This window comes from Ylistrum balloti, unplaced genomic scaffold (assembly GCF_031769215.1).
Source record: "Ylistrum balloti isolate Yb309-2 unplaced genomic scaffold, AGI_CSIRO_Ybal_v1 Utg370600, whole genome shotgun sequence".
Taxonomy (NCBI): Eukaryota; Metazoa; Mollusca; class Bivalvia; order Pectinida; family Pectinidae; genus Ylistrum; species Ylistrum balloti.
This window is the reverse complement of record NW_026782371.1, coordinates 146,323-159,008: the sequence shown is the minus strand read 5'-3', so window position 1 is coordinate 159,008 and position 12,686 is coordinate 146,323. Positions and strand designations below refer to the sequence as shown.

Sequence of the window (12,686 nt, the reverse complement as noted above, 5' to 3'; positions counted from 1 at the left end):
CTAGCCAGTCCTGGGGAACATGTGACAGGATTTATACACACTGAGTGGCTAAAGTGTGGATACAGCCTTAGGTTATAGATCAGGTGAGTACTACCAGGATTTGGATTAAATGCCAGCACCCAGTAGATGATTCTGTGTGGAGGTTTTATCTGATAACAGTGGGCTCTGCTAACCCAGGGCACAACACCATCACTTCCCCCTCTTCTGCCAGTAGCAGGCAGTCGTACTGTGGAGCCTCTCATAGCTAGTTAATATTGGATTTTAAAAGCATCTGACTTCTAGTTTCTTGGATTTAAATCCTTGAGGTAGGTGATGTTTTATGTTTAGTTTTTAAGAGATTGGTTTCTGTGTAGTTTGTTTAGAAGATACTTGTCAGATGTGCAGAATGATTGCATCATCAGCCAAGAGTACTATAATAGCAGAGTATTGTTTTTTTATACCAGAGTATTGTATTAATATATCTGAATATTGTATTGATATATCACAGTATTGTATTGATATATCACAGTATTGTATTGATATATCACAGTATTGTATTGATATATCACAGTATTGTATTGATATATCACAGTGTTGTATTGATATATCACACAGTATAGATATATCACAGTATTGTATTGATATATCACAGTATTGTATTGATATATCACAGTATTGTATTGATATATCACAGTGTTGTATTGATATTCACAGTATTGTCACAGTATTGTATTGATATATCACAGTGTTGTATTGATATATCACAGTGTTGTATTGATATATCACAGTATTGTATTGATATATCACAGTATTGTATTGATATATCACAGTGTTGTATTGATATATCACAGTGTTGTATTGTATTGATATATCACAGTATTGTATTGATTGTATTGATATATCACAGTATTGTATTGATATATCACAGTGTTGTATTGATATATCACAGTGTTGTATTGATATATCACAGTATTGTATTGATATATCACAGTATTGTATTGATATATCAGAGTATTGATATATATCACAGTATTGATATATCACAGTATTGATATATCACAGTATTGTATTGATATATCACAGTATTGTATTGATATATCACAGTATTGTATTGATATATCACAGTATTGTATTGATATATCACAGTATTGATATATATCACAGTATTGTTATATCACAGTATTGATATATCACAGTATTGTATATATCACAGTATTGATATATATCACAGTATTGTATATGATATATCACAGTATTGTATTGATATATCACAGTATTGTATTGATATATCACAGTATTGTATATATATCACAGTATTGTATTGATATATCACAGTATTGTATTGATATATCACAGTATTGTACTGATATATCACAGTATTGTATTGATATATCACAGTATTGTACTGATATATCACAGTATTGTATTGATATATCAGAGTGTTGTATTGATATATCACAGTATTGTATTGATGTATCAGAGTGTTGTACTGATATATCACAGTATTGTATTGATATATCACAGTATTGTATATATCACAGATATATATCACAGTATTGTATTGATATATCACAGTGTTGTATATCACAGTATTGTATTGATATATCACAGTATTGTATTGATATATCACAGTATTGTATTGATATATCACAGTATTGTATTGATATATCACAGTGTTGTATTGATGTATCAGTATTGTATTGATATATCACAGTATTGTATTGATATATCACAGTGTTGTATTGATGTATCAGTATTGTATTGATATATCACAGTATTGTATTGATATATCACAGTATTGTATTGATATATCACAGTATTGTATTGATATATATATTGATATATCACAGTATTGTATTGATATATCACAGTATTGTATTGATATATCACAGTGTTGTATTGATATATCACAGTATTGTATTGATATATCACAGTATTGTATTGATATATCACAGTATATATCACAGTATTGATATATATCACAGTATTGTATTATATCACAGATATATCACAGTATTATATCACAGTATTGATATATATCACAGTATTGTATTGATATATCACAGTGTTGTATTGATGTATCAGTATTGTATTGATATATCACAGTATTGTATTGATATATCACAGTATTGTATTGATATATCACAGTATTGTATTGATATATCACAGTATTGATATATCACAGTATTGTATATATATATCACAGTATTGTATTGATATATCACAGTATTGTATTGATATATCACAGTATTGTATTGATATATCACAGTATCACAGTGTTGTATTGATATTATATATCACAGTATTGATATATATCACAGTATTGTATTGATATATCACAGTATTGTATTGATATATATCACAGTATTGTATTGATATATCACAGTATTGTATATATATCACAGTATATATTGATATATCACAGTGTTGTATATATCACAGTATTGTATTGATATATCACAGTATTGTATTGATATATCACAGTATTGATATATATCACAGTATTGTATATATCACAGTGTTGTATATATATCACAGTTGTATTGTATTGATTGATATATCACAGTATTGTATTGATATATCATATTGTATTGATATATCACAGTATTGTATTGATATATCACAGTATTGATATATCACAGTATATTGATATATCACAGTGTTGTATTGATATATCACAGTATTGATATATATATTGATATATCACAGTATTGTATTGATATATCACAGTGTTGTATTGATATATCATATATCAGTATTGTATTGATATATCACAGTATTGTATTGATATATCACAGTATTGTATTGATATATCACAGTATTGTATTGATATATCACAGTATTGTATTGATATATCACAGTATTGATATATATCACAGATATATCACAGTATTGTATTGATATATCACAGTATTGATATATCACAGTATTGTATATATATCACAGTATTGTATTGATATATCAGAGTATTGTACTGATATATCACAGTATTGATATATCACAGTATTGTATTGATATATCACAGTATTGTATTGATATATCACAGTATTGTACTGATATATCACAGTATTGTATATATATCACAGTATTGTATTGATATATCACAGTATATATATCACAGTATTGATATATATCACAGTATTGTATTGATATATCACAGTATTATATCACAGTATTGATATATATCACAGTATTGTATTGATATATCACAGTATTGATATATCATATATATATCACAGTATTGATATATATCACAGTATTGATATATCACAGTATTGTATTGATATATCACAGATATATCACAGTATTGTATTGATATATCACAGTATTGATTATCACAGTATTGATATATCACAGTATTGATATATCACAGTATTGTATTGATATATCACAGTATTGATATATCACAGTATTGTATTGATATATCACAGTATTGTATTGATATATCACAGTATTGTATATATATCACAGTATTGTATTGATATATCACAGTGTTGTATTGATATATCACAGTATTGTATTGATATATCACAGTATTGTATTGATATATCACAGTATTGTTGATATATGATATATCACAGTATTGTATATATATCACAGTATTGTATTGATATATCACAGTATTGTATTGATATATCACAGTATTGTATTGATATATCACAGTATTGTATTGATATATCACAGTATTGTATATGATATATCACACAGTATTGTATTGATATATCACAGTATTGTATTGATATATCACAGTATTGTATTGATATATCACAGTATTGTATTGATATATCACAGTATTGTATTGATATATCACAGTATATCACAGTATTGTATATCACACATTGTATATATATCACAGTATTGTATTGATATATCACAGTATTGTATTGATATATCACAGATATATATCACAGTATTGTATTGATATATCACAGTATTGTATTGATATATCACAGTATTGTATTGATATATCACAGTATTGTATTGATATATCACAGTATTGTATTGATATATCACAGATATATCACAGATATATCACATTGTATTGATATATCACAGTATTGTATTGATATATCACAGTATTGTATTGATATATCACAGTATTGATATATGATATATCACAGTATTGTATTGATATATCACAGTATTGTATTGATATATCACAGTATTGTATTGATATATCACAGTATTGTATTGATATATCACAGTATTGTATTGATATATCACAGTATTGTATTGATATATCACAGTATTGTATTGATATATCACAGTGTTGTATTGATATATCACAGTATATGTATTGATATATCACAGTATTGTATTGATATATCACAGTATTGTATTGATATATCACAGTATTGTATATGATATATCACAGTATTGTATATATATCACAGATATATATATCACAGTATTGTATTGATATATCACAGTATTGTTGATATATCACAGTATTGTATTGATATATCACAGTATTGTATTGATATATCACAGTATTGTATTGATATATCACAGTATTGTATTGTATTGTATTGATATATCATATTGTATTGATATATCACAGTATTGTATTGATATATCACAGTATTGTATTGATATATCACAGTATTGTATATATATCACAGTATTGTATTGATATATCACAGTATTGTATTGATATATCACAGATATATATATCACAGTATTGTATTGATATATCACAGTATTATATCACAGTATTATCACAGTATTGTATATATCACAGTATTGTATTGATATATCACAGTGTTGTATTGATATATCACAGTATTGTATTGATATATCACAGTATTGTATTGATATATCACAGTATTGTATTGATATATCACAGTATTATATTGATATATCACAGTATTATATTGATATATCACAGTATTGTATTGATATATCACAGTATTGTATTGATATATCACATTGTATTGATATATCACAGTATTGATATATATCACAGTATTGTATTGATATATCACAGTATTGTATTGATATATCACAGTATTGATATATATCACAGTATTGTATTGATATATCACAGTATTGTACTGATATATCACAGTATTGATATATCACAGTATTGTATTGATATATCACAGTATTGTATTGATATATCACAGTATATTGATATATCACAGTATTGTATTGATATATCACAGTGTTGTATTGATATATCACAGTATTGATATATCACAGTATTGATATATCACAGTATTGTATTGATATATCACAGTATTGTATTGATATATCACAGTATTATATTGATATATCACAGTGTTGTATTGATATATCACAGTATTGTATTGATATATCACAGTATTGTATTGATATATCACAGTGTTGTATTGATATATCACAGTATTGTATTGATATATCACAGATTGTATCACAGTATTGTATTGATATATCACAGTATTGTATTGATATATCACAGTATTGTATTGATATATCATCAGTCACAGTATTGATATATCACATTGTATTGATATATCACAGTATTGTATTGATATATCACAGTATTGTATTGATATATCACAGTATTGTATTGATATATCATTGTATTGTATTGTATTGATATATATCAGTATTGTATTGATATATCATTGATATATCAGTATTGTATTGATATATCACAGTATTGTATTGATATATCACAGTGTTGTATTGATACATCACAGTATTGTATTGATATATCAGTATTGTATTGTATTGATGTATCAGTATTGTATTGATATATCACAGTATTGTATTGATTGTATTGATATATCAGTATTGTATTGTATTGATGTATCAGTATTGTATTGATATATCACAGTATTGTATTGATATATCAGAGTGTTGTATTGATATATCACAGTGTTGTATTGATATATCAGAGTGTTGTATTGATATATCACAGTGTTGTATTGATATATCACAGTGTTGTATTGATATATCACAGTGTTGTATTGATATATCACAGTATTGTATTGATATATCACAGTATTGTATTGATATATCAGAGTATTGTATTGATATATCACACAGTATTGATATATCACAGTTTGATTTATCACAGTATTTTTTCTGATATATTAACAGTATTGTTGAGAGAATAAGATTTTCTAGGGCTGGTTGCTTCACTGTCCATCTCATCTTATAAACCATCAGATTTGTAGTACTTGTGGTTATATGCTGTCCATCTGAGCTCTAAGACCATCAGATTTGTAGGGCTTGTGGCTACACTGTCCATCTAAACCCTCATATTTCTACAACTTGTGGCAAGGCTGTTCATCTAAAGTCTAAACAATCAGATTTTCTTGGCCCTTGTGGCTACTTTGTCCAGCTGAATTCTAACCTTCAGTTTTCCAGGACTTGTGGATACACTTTCCATACAACCATAAACTGTTAGATTACTATTGCTTGTGGCTACTCTCGGAACTCTAAACCCTACACCAACATATGGCTACCAGCGTTAGGATTAACAAATGGTCAGCTGATGTCCTAATAATGAGGGTAATGTATTGACTGATGGGTTGGGGAAGTGAGTTTATTATACCAGACTTGTGAGCTTACTTCATCACCTGTAAAGAGGCTTGAAACACCAGTCAGGAATACAGCTGGCAAATATTTTCATAGCACCTTACATATAACAAAGGTTAATAGATACACTTTGCCATTTGTCTTGTGTGATGTTTGTTTAACAAATTTGTCTATTAAAACTGTGATATGTGCCATACATGGTGGTCCAACTACCCAACTGCAGGATCAATATATATAATTCATGTTTGTAGGTTTGTAACGTTGCTATCAGATTGGAGAGGAAATAGTTGTTGGATAGGGAGTGCCTCTACTGAACTTTTAATGCCTCCATGGAGATGATGGACTGTCTAATTTTCATTGAAATATTTTTGTAAGATGGGTACATGTGCTTGATGGATGTTTTAGGTAGAAGAAAGTTATGTGTGTTCTGGGAAATGATTGTAAAGAATGGTGTATTTATGACTTGCTGTTCTTGCTTGTTGCAATCATTTGAGATCCATATAACATGTACATATTGGAGTTAAGTAATAAAAACATTTTCAGCCAATTTTACATAAAACCTTGACATTTATTTTGAAAGGCCGTGAGACACATGTAACTGAATTAAAGTATAAAACAGGTGCTTGTTTAAAACAGGTGCTTGTTTAAAACAGGTGCTTGTTCAAAATAGGTGCCTGTTTAAAATAGGTGGTGGTTTTTAAAACAGGTGGTTGTGTTTAAAACAGGTGGTTGTCTAAAACAGGTGGTTGTTTAAAACAGGTGTTTTTTTAAAAACCAGTTGAATGTATATGGTGTATAAAATCTGAAAAAAAACAGAAACATATGAACTATGGGTAGAAACTTTAAAAGCCAGAATGTTTCAGTTATAAGTTAAAACCTGTGTACAAATAAAATCTGTCTTAGTAGAATGCACTCTTTTCTTACAAATTGCTATTAGTCATAAACCACTACCAGGTAAAAGGATTTTGACCTAATTTAGCCAGAAGCATCCCTTGGGGAAGGGGAAGAAATTTGTATCAATGATGTGTCTTGACTACCAGGAGCCTGACAGGCAGAGCCTAAAAGGGGAAATTTTGAAATTCTACTTGTCTTGTAGGAATGATTGGATTTTGCTCATATTTGGTCGGAAAGAGTTTAAGGTGAAGGGGAATCAATTTTGTTTAAACGGTGGGTCTTGGCCCCCTGGGGGTGGGAAGGAAAGGTTGCAACATGGCAAATAGAGCAATTTCTGTAGGGGGGAGGGGGATTTAATGCTGTCCAAGTCTGTTGGTTCCATTGCGTTGTGTCCCATTCTGAATCAATACCTTATCTTGTTAACTTCTCTACAAATTGGCTCAGATATACCCCATAATATCATAACATCAAGATTCTGGTTTACATATAAAGGAGTGGGGCACCATGTCTTATAGACATTTTCTAGTTTAAGTTCCTTTGAGAAAATTCAGATGGTTATATCAGAATTCAGACCACTGCTCTAGTAGTACCTTTTACATGTATATTGAAGATTTTTCACTTTTTAACTCAACTGCCTAAATAGCAACATGTGAGAAAAGCTGACTAGTTGGGCCTCTGGTTGATATTGTCCTGTTACCATCATTATTGTTTTAGGGATACTACCATGTCTTGCCTTCTTATATAATTCTGATATATTACTGGTCCCCAAGTGTTGTATATTATTGATTCTCCCCTGTATTATCACATCATTGGCCACTTAATGTACTGACTGTGGTCAAGAAAGTCAATATATTGACCAATCTGTCATCCATGTCCAGATGGTCATAGTTTAAAGTTCCTGACTGATCCTTGCTGACTCAGATGGGCACTGGGGAGCTGTATAAGTTACAAGAAGAGAGAGTTGGTTTAATTAATCAGACAGGTACTTTGAAGGTTGTTGTCTCCACAGCTCCCTTTAATGGGTTTAGATTCATGAACAAGATCAGTTGATCGCTGAAACAGTGATGCATACTTGTACCTATCTACCAGATTTCATCTGTCATTTTATTTGCTTCACAATATTCTTTTTCTCCAATATCTATGAATAAATGATAATGGATTGTTTATTAAGTGTTTATAGAATCAAAAGTTCCCTTCAGAGGTCTGCATTCAGTGGTACTTATGTTTTATGATACAATACATGATATGATTTTATGATTCAAATCATGTATAGCTAGAAAATGAACCATTTCAAGATATGGTCATATTGATCAAAATGTTTTAGCCTATGAAAGATATAACATGTAACCAGTTTACTTTAAATTTCTCTCAGTTACCATGGTACTCAAACAACAATCATTTCAAGTTACTCGGAACTTTAGTCACAAGGAACTGACATACATGTCTAAATATTTTAAGATTTTTAGTGTGACATCCTCCCATTTACAAAAACCTCCATAAATGAAATGGAGGCTTTAACTTAATTGTTAAGAATAAGAACTAATAGAGAGGATAAATGAGGGTGAATATTATTACCAGTATACTTCTCACTCTAACACCAGTTAGTAGTTTGTCAGTAGTCAGTGGTATCAGGGAAACATGGATTGGTAATAGTCTTGACCAGATAACATGGATTCAAATTATATGTGAGTGACCAAACAACATGGATTGGGATTAGTGCAGACCAGATAACATAGATTGGGATTAATGCTGACAAGATAACATGGATTGGAATTAGTGCTGACCAGATAACATGGATGGGTATTAGTGCTGACCAGATAACATAGATTGGAATTAGTGCTGACAAGATAACATGGATTGGGATTAATGCTGACCAGATAACATGGATGGGTATTAGTGCTGACCAGATAACATAGATTGGGATTAGTGCTGACCAGATAACATGGATTGGGATTAATGCTGACAAGATAACATAGATTGGGATTAATGCTGACAAGATAACGTGGATTGGAATTAGTGCTGACAAGATAACATGGATTGGGATTAATGCTGACAAGATAACATGGATGGGTATTAGTGCTGACCAGATAACATAGATTGGAATTAGTGCTGACAAGATAACATGGATTGGGATTAATGCTGACCAGATAACATGGATGGGTATTAGTGCTGACCAGATAACATAGATTGGGATTAGTGCTGACCAGATAACATGGATTGGGATTAATGCTGACAAGATAACAAGGATTGGGATTAGTGCTGACCAGATAACATGGATTGGGATTAGTGCTGACCAGATAACATGGATGGGTATTAGTGCTGACCAGATAACATGGATGGGTATTAGTGCTGACCAGATAACATGGATGGGTATTAGTGCTGACAAGATAACATAGATTGGGATTAGTGCTGACAAGATAACATGGATTGGGATTAATGCTGACAAGATAACATAGATTGGGATTAATGCTGACAAGATAACATGGATTGGGATTAATGCTGACAAGATAACATAGATTGGGATTAGTGCTGACAAGATAACATGAATTGGGATCTGACCAGATAACATGGATTGGGATTAGTGCTGGCAAGATAACGTGGATTGGGATTAATGCTGACAAGATAACATAGATTGGGATTAATGCTGACAAGATAACATGGATTGGGATTAGTGCTGACCAGATAACATGGATGGGTATTAGTGCTGACAAGATAACATAGATTGGGATTAGTGCTGACAAGATAACATAGATTGGAATTAGTGCTGACAAGATAACATAGATTGGGATTAGTGCTGACAAGATAACATGGATTGGGATTAGTGCTGACCAGATAACATGGATGGGTATTAGTGCTGACCAGATAACATAGATTGGGATTAGTGCTGACCAGATAACATAGATTGGGATTAATGCTGACAAGATAACATAGATTGGGATTAATGCTGACAAGATAACGTGGATTGGAATTAGTGCTGACGAGATAAAATAGATTGGGATTAGTGCTGACAAGATAACATAGATTGGAATTAGTGCTGACAAGATAACATAGATTGGAATAAGTGCTGACAAGATAACATAGATTGGGATTAGTGCTGACAAGATAACATAGATTGGGATTAGTGCTGACAAGATAACATAGATTGGAATTAGTGCTGACAAGATAACATAGATTGGGATTAGTGCTGACAAGATAACATAGATTGGGATTAGTGCTGACAAGATAACGTGGATTGGAATTAGTGCTGACCAGATAACATAGATTGGGATTAGTGCTGACCAGATAACATAGATTGGGATTAATGCTGACAAGATAACATAGATTGGAATTAGTGCTGACAAGATAACATAGATTGGGATTAGTGCTGACAAGATAACATAGATTGGAATTAGTGCTGACAAGATAACATAGATTGGGATTAGTGCTGACAAGATAACATAGATTGGAATTAGTGCTGACAAGATAACATAGATTGGAATTAGTGCTGACAAGATAACATAGATTGGAATTAGTGCTGACAAGATAACATAGATTGGAATAAGTGCTGACAAGATAGCACAGTTGGGGATTAGTGCTGTCCAGATAACATGGATTGGAATTAGTGCTGACAAGATAGCATAGATTGGGATTAGTGCTGACAAGATAACATGAATTGGGATTAGTGCTGACAAGATAACATAGATTGGAATTAGTGCTGACAAGATAACATAGATTGGGATTAGTGCTGACAAGATAACATGAATTGGGATTAATGCTGACCAGATAACATGGATTGGAATTAGTGCTGACAAGATAACATAGATTGGGATTAGTGCTGACAAGATAACATGAATTGTTAGTGCTGACAAGATAACATAGATTGGAATTAGTGCTGACAAGATAACATAGATTGGGATTAGTGCTGACAAGATAACATGAATTGGGATTGGGACCAGATTAGTGCTGACAAGATAACATGAATTGGGATTAATGCTGACCAGATAACATGGATTGGAATTAGTGCTGACAAGATAACATGGATTGGGATTAGTGCTGACAAGATAACGTGGATTGGGATTAGTGCTGACAAGATAACATGGATTGGGATTAGTGCTGACAAGATAACAAGGATTGGGATTAATGCTGACAAGATAATATGGATTGGGATTAGTGCTGACAAGATAACGTGGATTGGGATCTGACCAGATAACATGGATTGGAATTAGTGCTGACAAGATAACGTGGATTGGGATTAGTGCTGACAAGATAACATGGATTGGGATTAGTGCTGACCAGATGACACAGATGGGGTTTAGTGCTGACCAGATAACACAGATGGGGTTTAGTGCTGACCAGATGACACACTTGGAGGTTTAATGCTGGCAAAACAACTTGAATTGAGATTAATGCTAATGAGCTAATGTAATTAGTGTTTATGTCAATGTGGACTGTCAGGTTTTGAATTTTAGTGGCTTGAATGTGTTAAAAGTGGTAAAAGGAAATGGGTCCTGTATAATTTAATGGATGATTTGGATCTATTCTGGTAAACTCATCACCCTTATGGGTGTGTCTTTGCCACTTAAGTTCAGAAAAACTTTTTATTTAATATATGTCATCTCTTTTATTAGATTACCCTATTTCTGCCAAGGACAATTTCAGCTGCTTCACATATTGTGAGAAATTTATTTAGGAGGGGACATGATTAATATGTTTTAACCATTTAAAGTAGAAATAATTTGGAGTAGAGATATGGTAATTATGTCTGATATAACGTACTGTATGTGTACTAGGTGGCTGATAGAGAAAATTGGCTGGTGCCTGAACATAGTAATTCTATCACAGACATCTATAGACAGAGGCAAGAGGTACCCATATATCATAACCATAGTTCTTCACGGGGTCAAAATTTAATTTAATTAATCTGGAGGAAAGAATATGAATTAGTGGTTTTTGGGATACATTGAGTGTATACCTCCTGTGTACATAAAACTCATTTCATGTTTGTGAGAACATTTCTAATGGCTGATCACTGACACATTTACACTACAAGGAGTTTAAAACTGTAAAACCTATGTGTGTGTGTGTGTTTTTATTGTCCAAACCTCACTTGATGTCCATGGTAAATCATCACTTTACCTGATATTGATGGTAAATCATCACCTCACCTGATATTGATGGTAAATCATCACTTTACCTGATATTGACGGTAAATCATCACCTCACCTGATATTGATGATAAATCATCACCTCACCTCACCTGATATTGATGGTAAATCATCACCTCACCTGATATTGATGGTAAATCA

The 12,686-nt window shown here is 31.3% G+C and overlaps 1 protein-coding gene across 3 annotated transcripts in view; it reads left to right on the top strand.

Moving 5' to 3' along the window:
• LOC132556909 (uncharacterized) overlaps positions 1–12,686 on the top strand; it is an 87,422-nt gene continuing 74,736 nt past the window's right edge. For 2 of the 3 annotated variants that reach the window (XM_060221366.1, XM_060221364.1), the window contains exon 1: positions 1–83. The gene's annotated coding sequence lies outside the window, so the exon portion shown is untranslated. Of the gene's footprint in view, positions 84–114; positions 306–12,686 lie in introns of those variants that run through there. The other variant, XM_060221365.1, reaches the window with a different exon arrangement.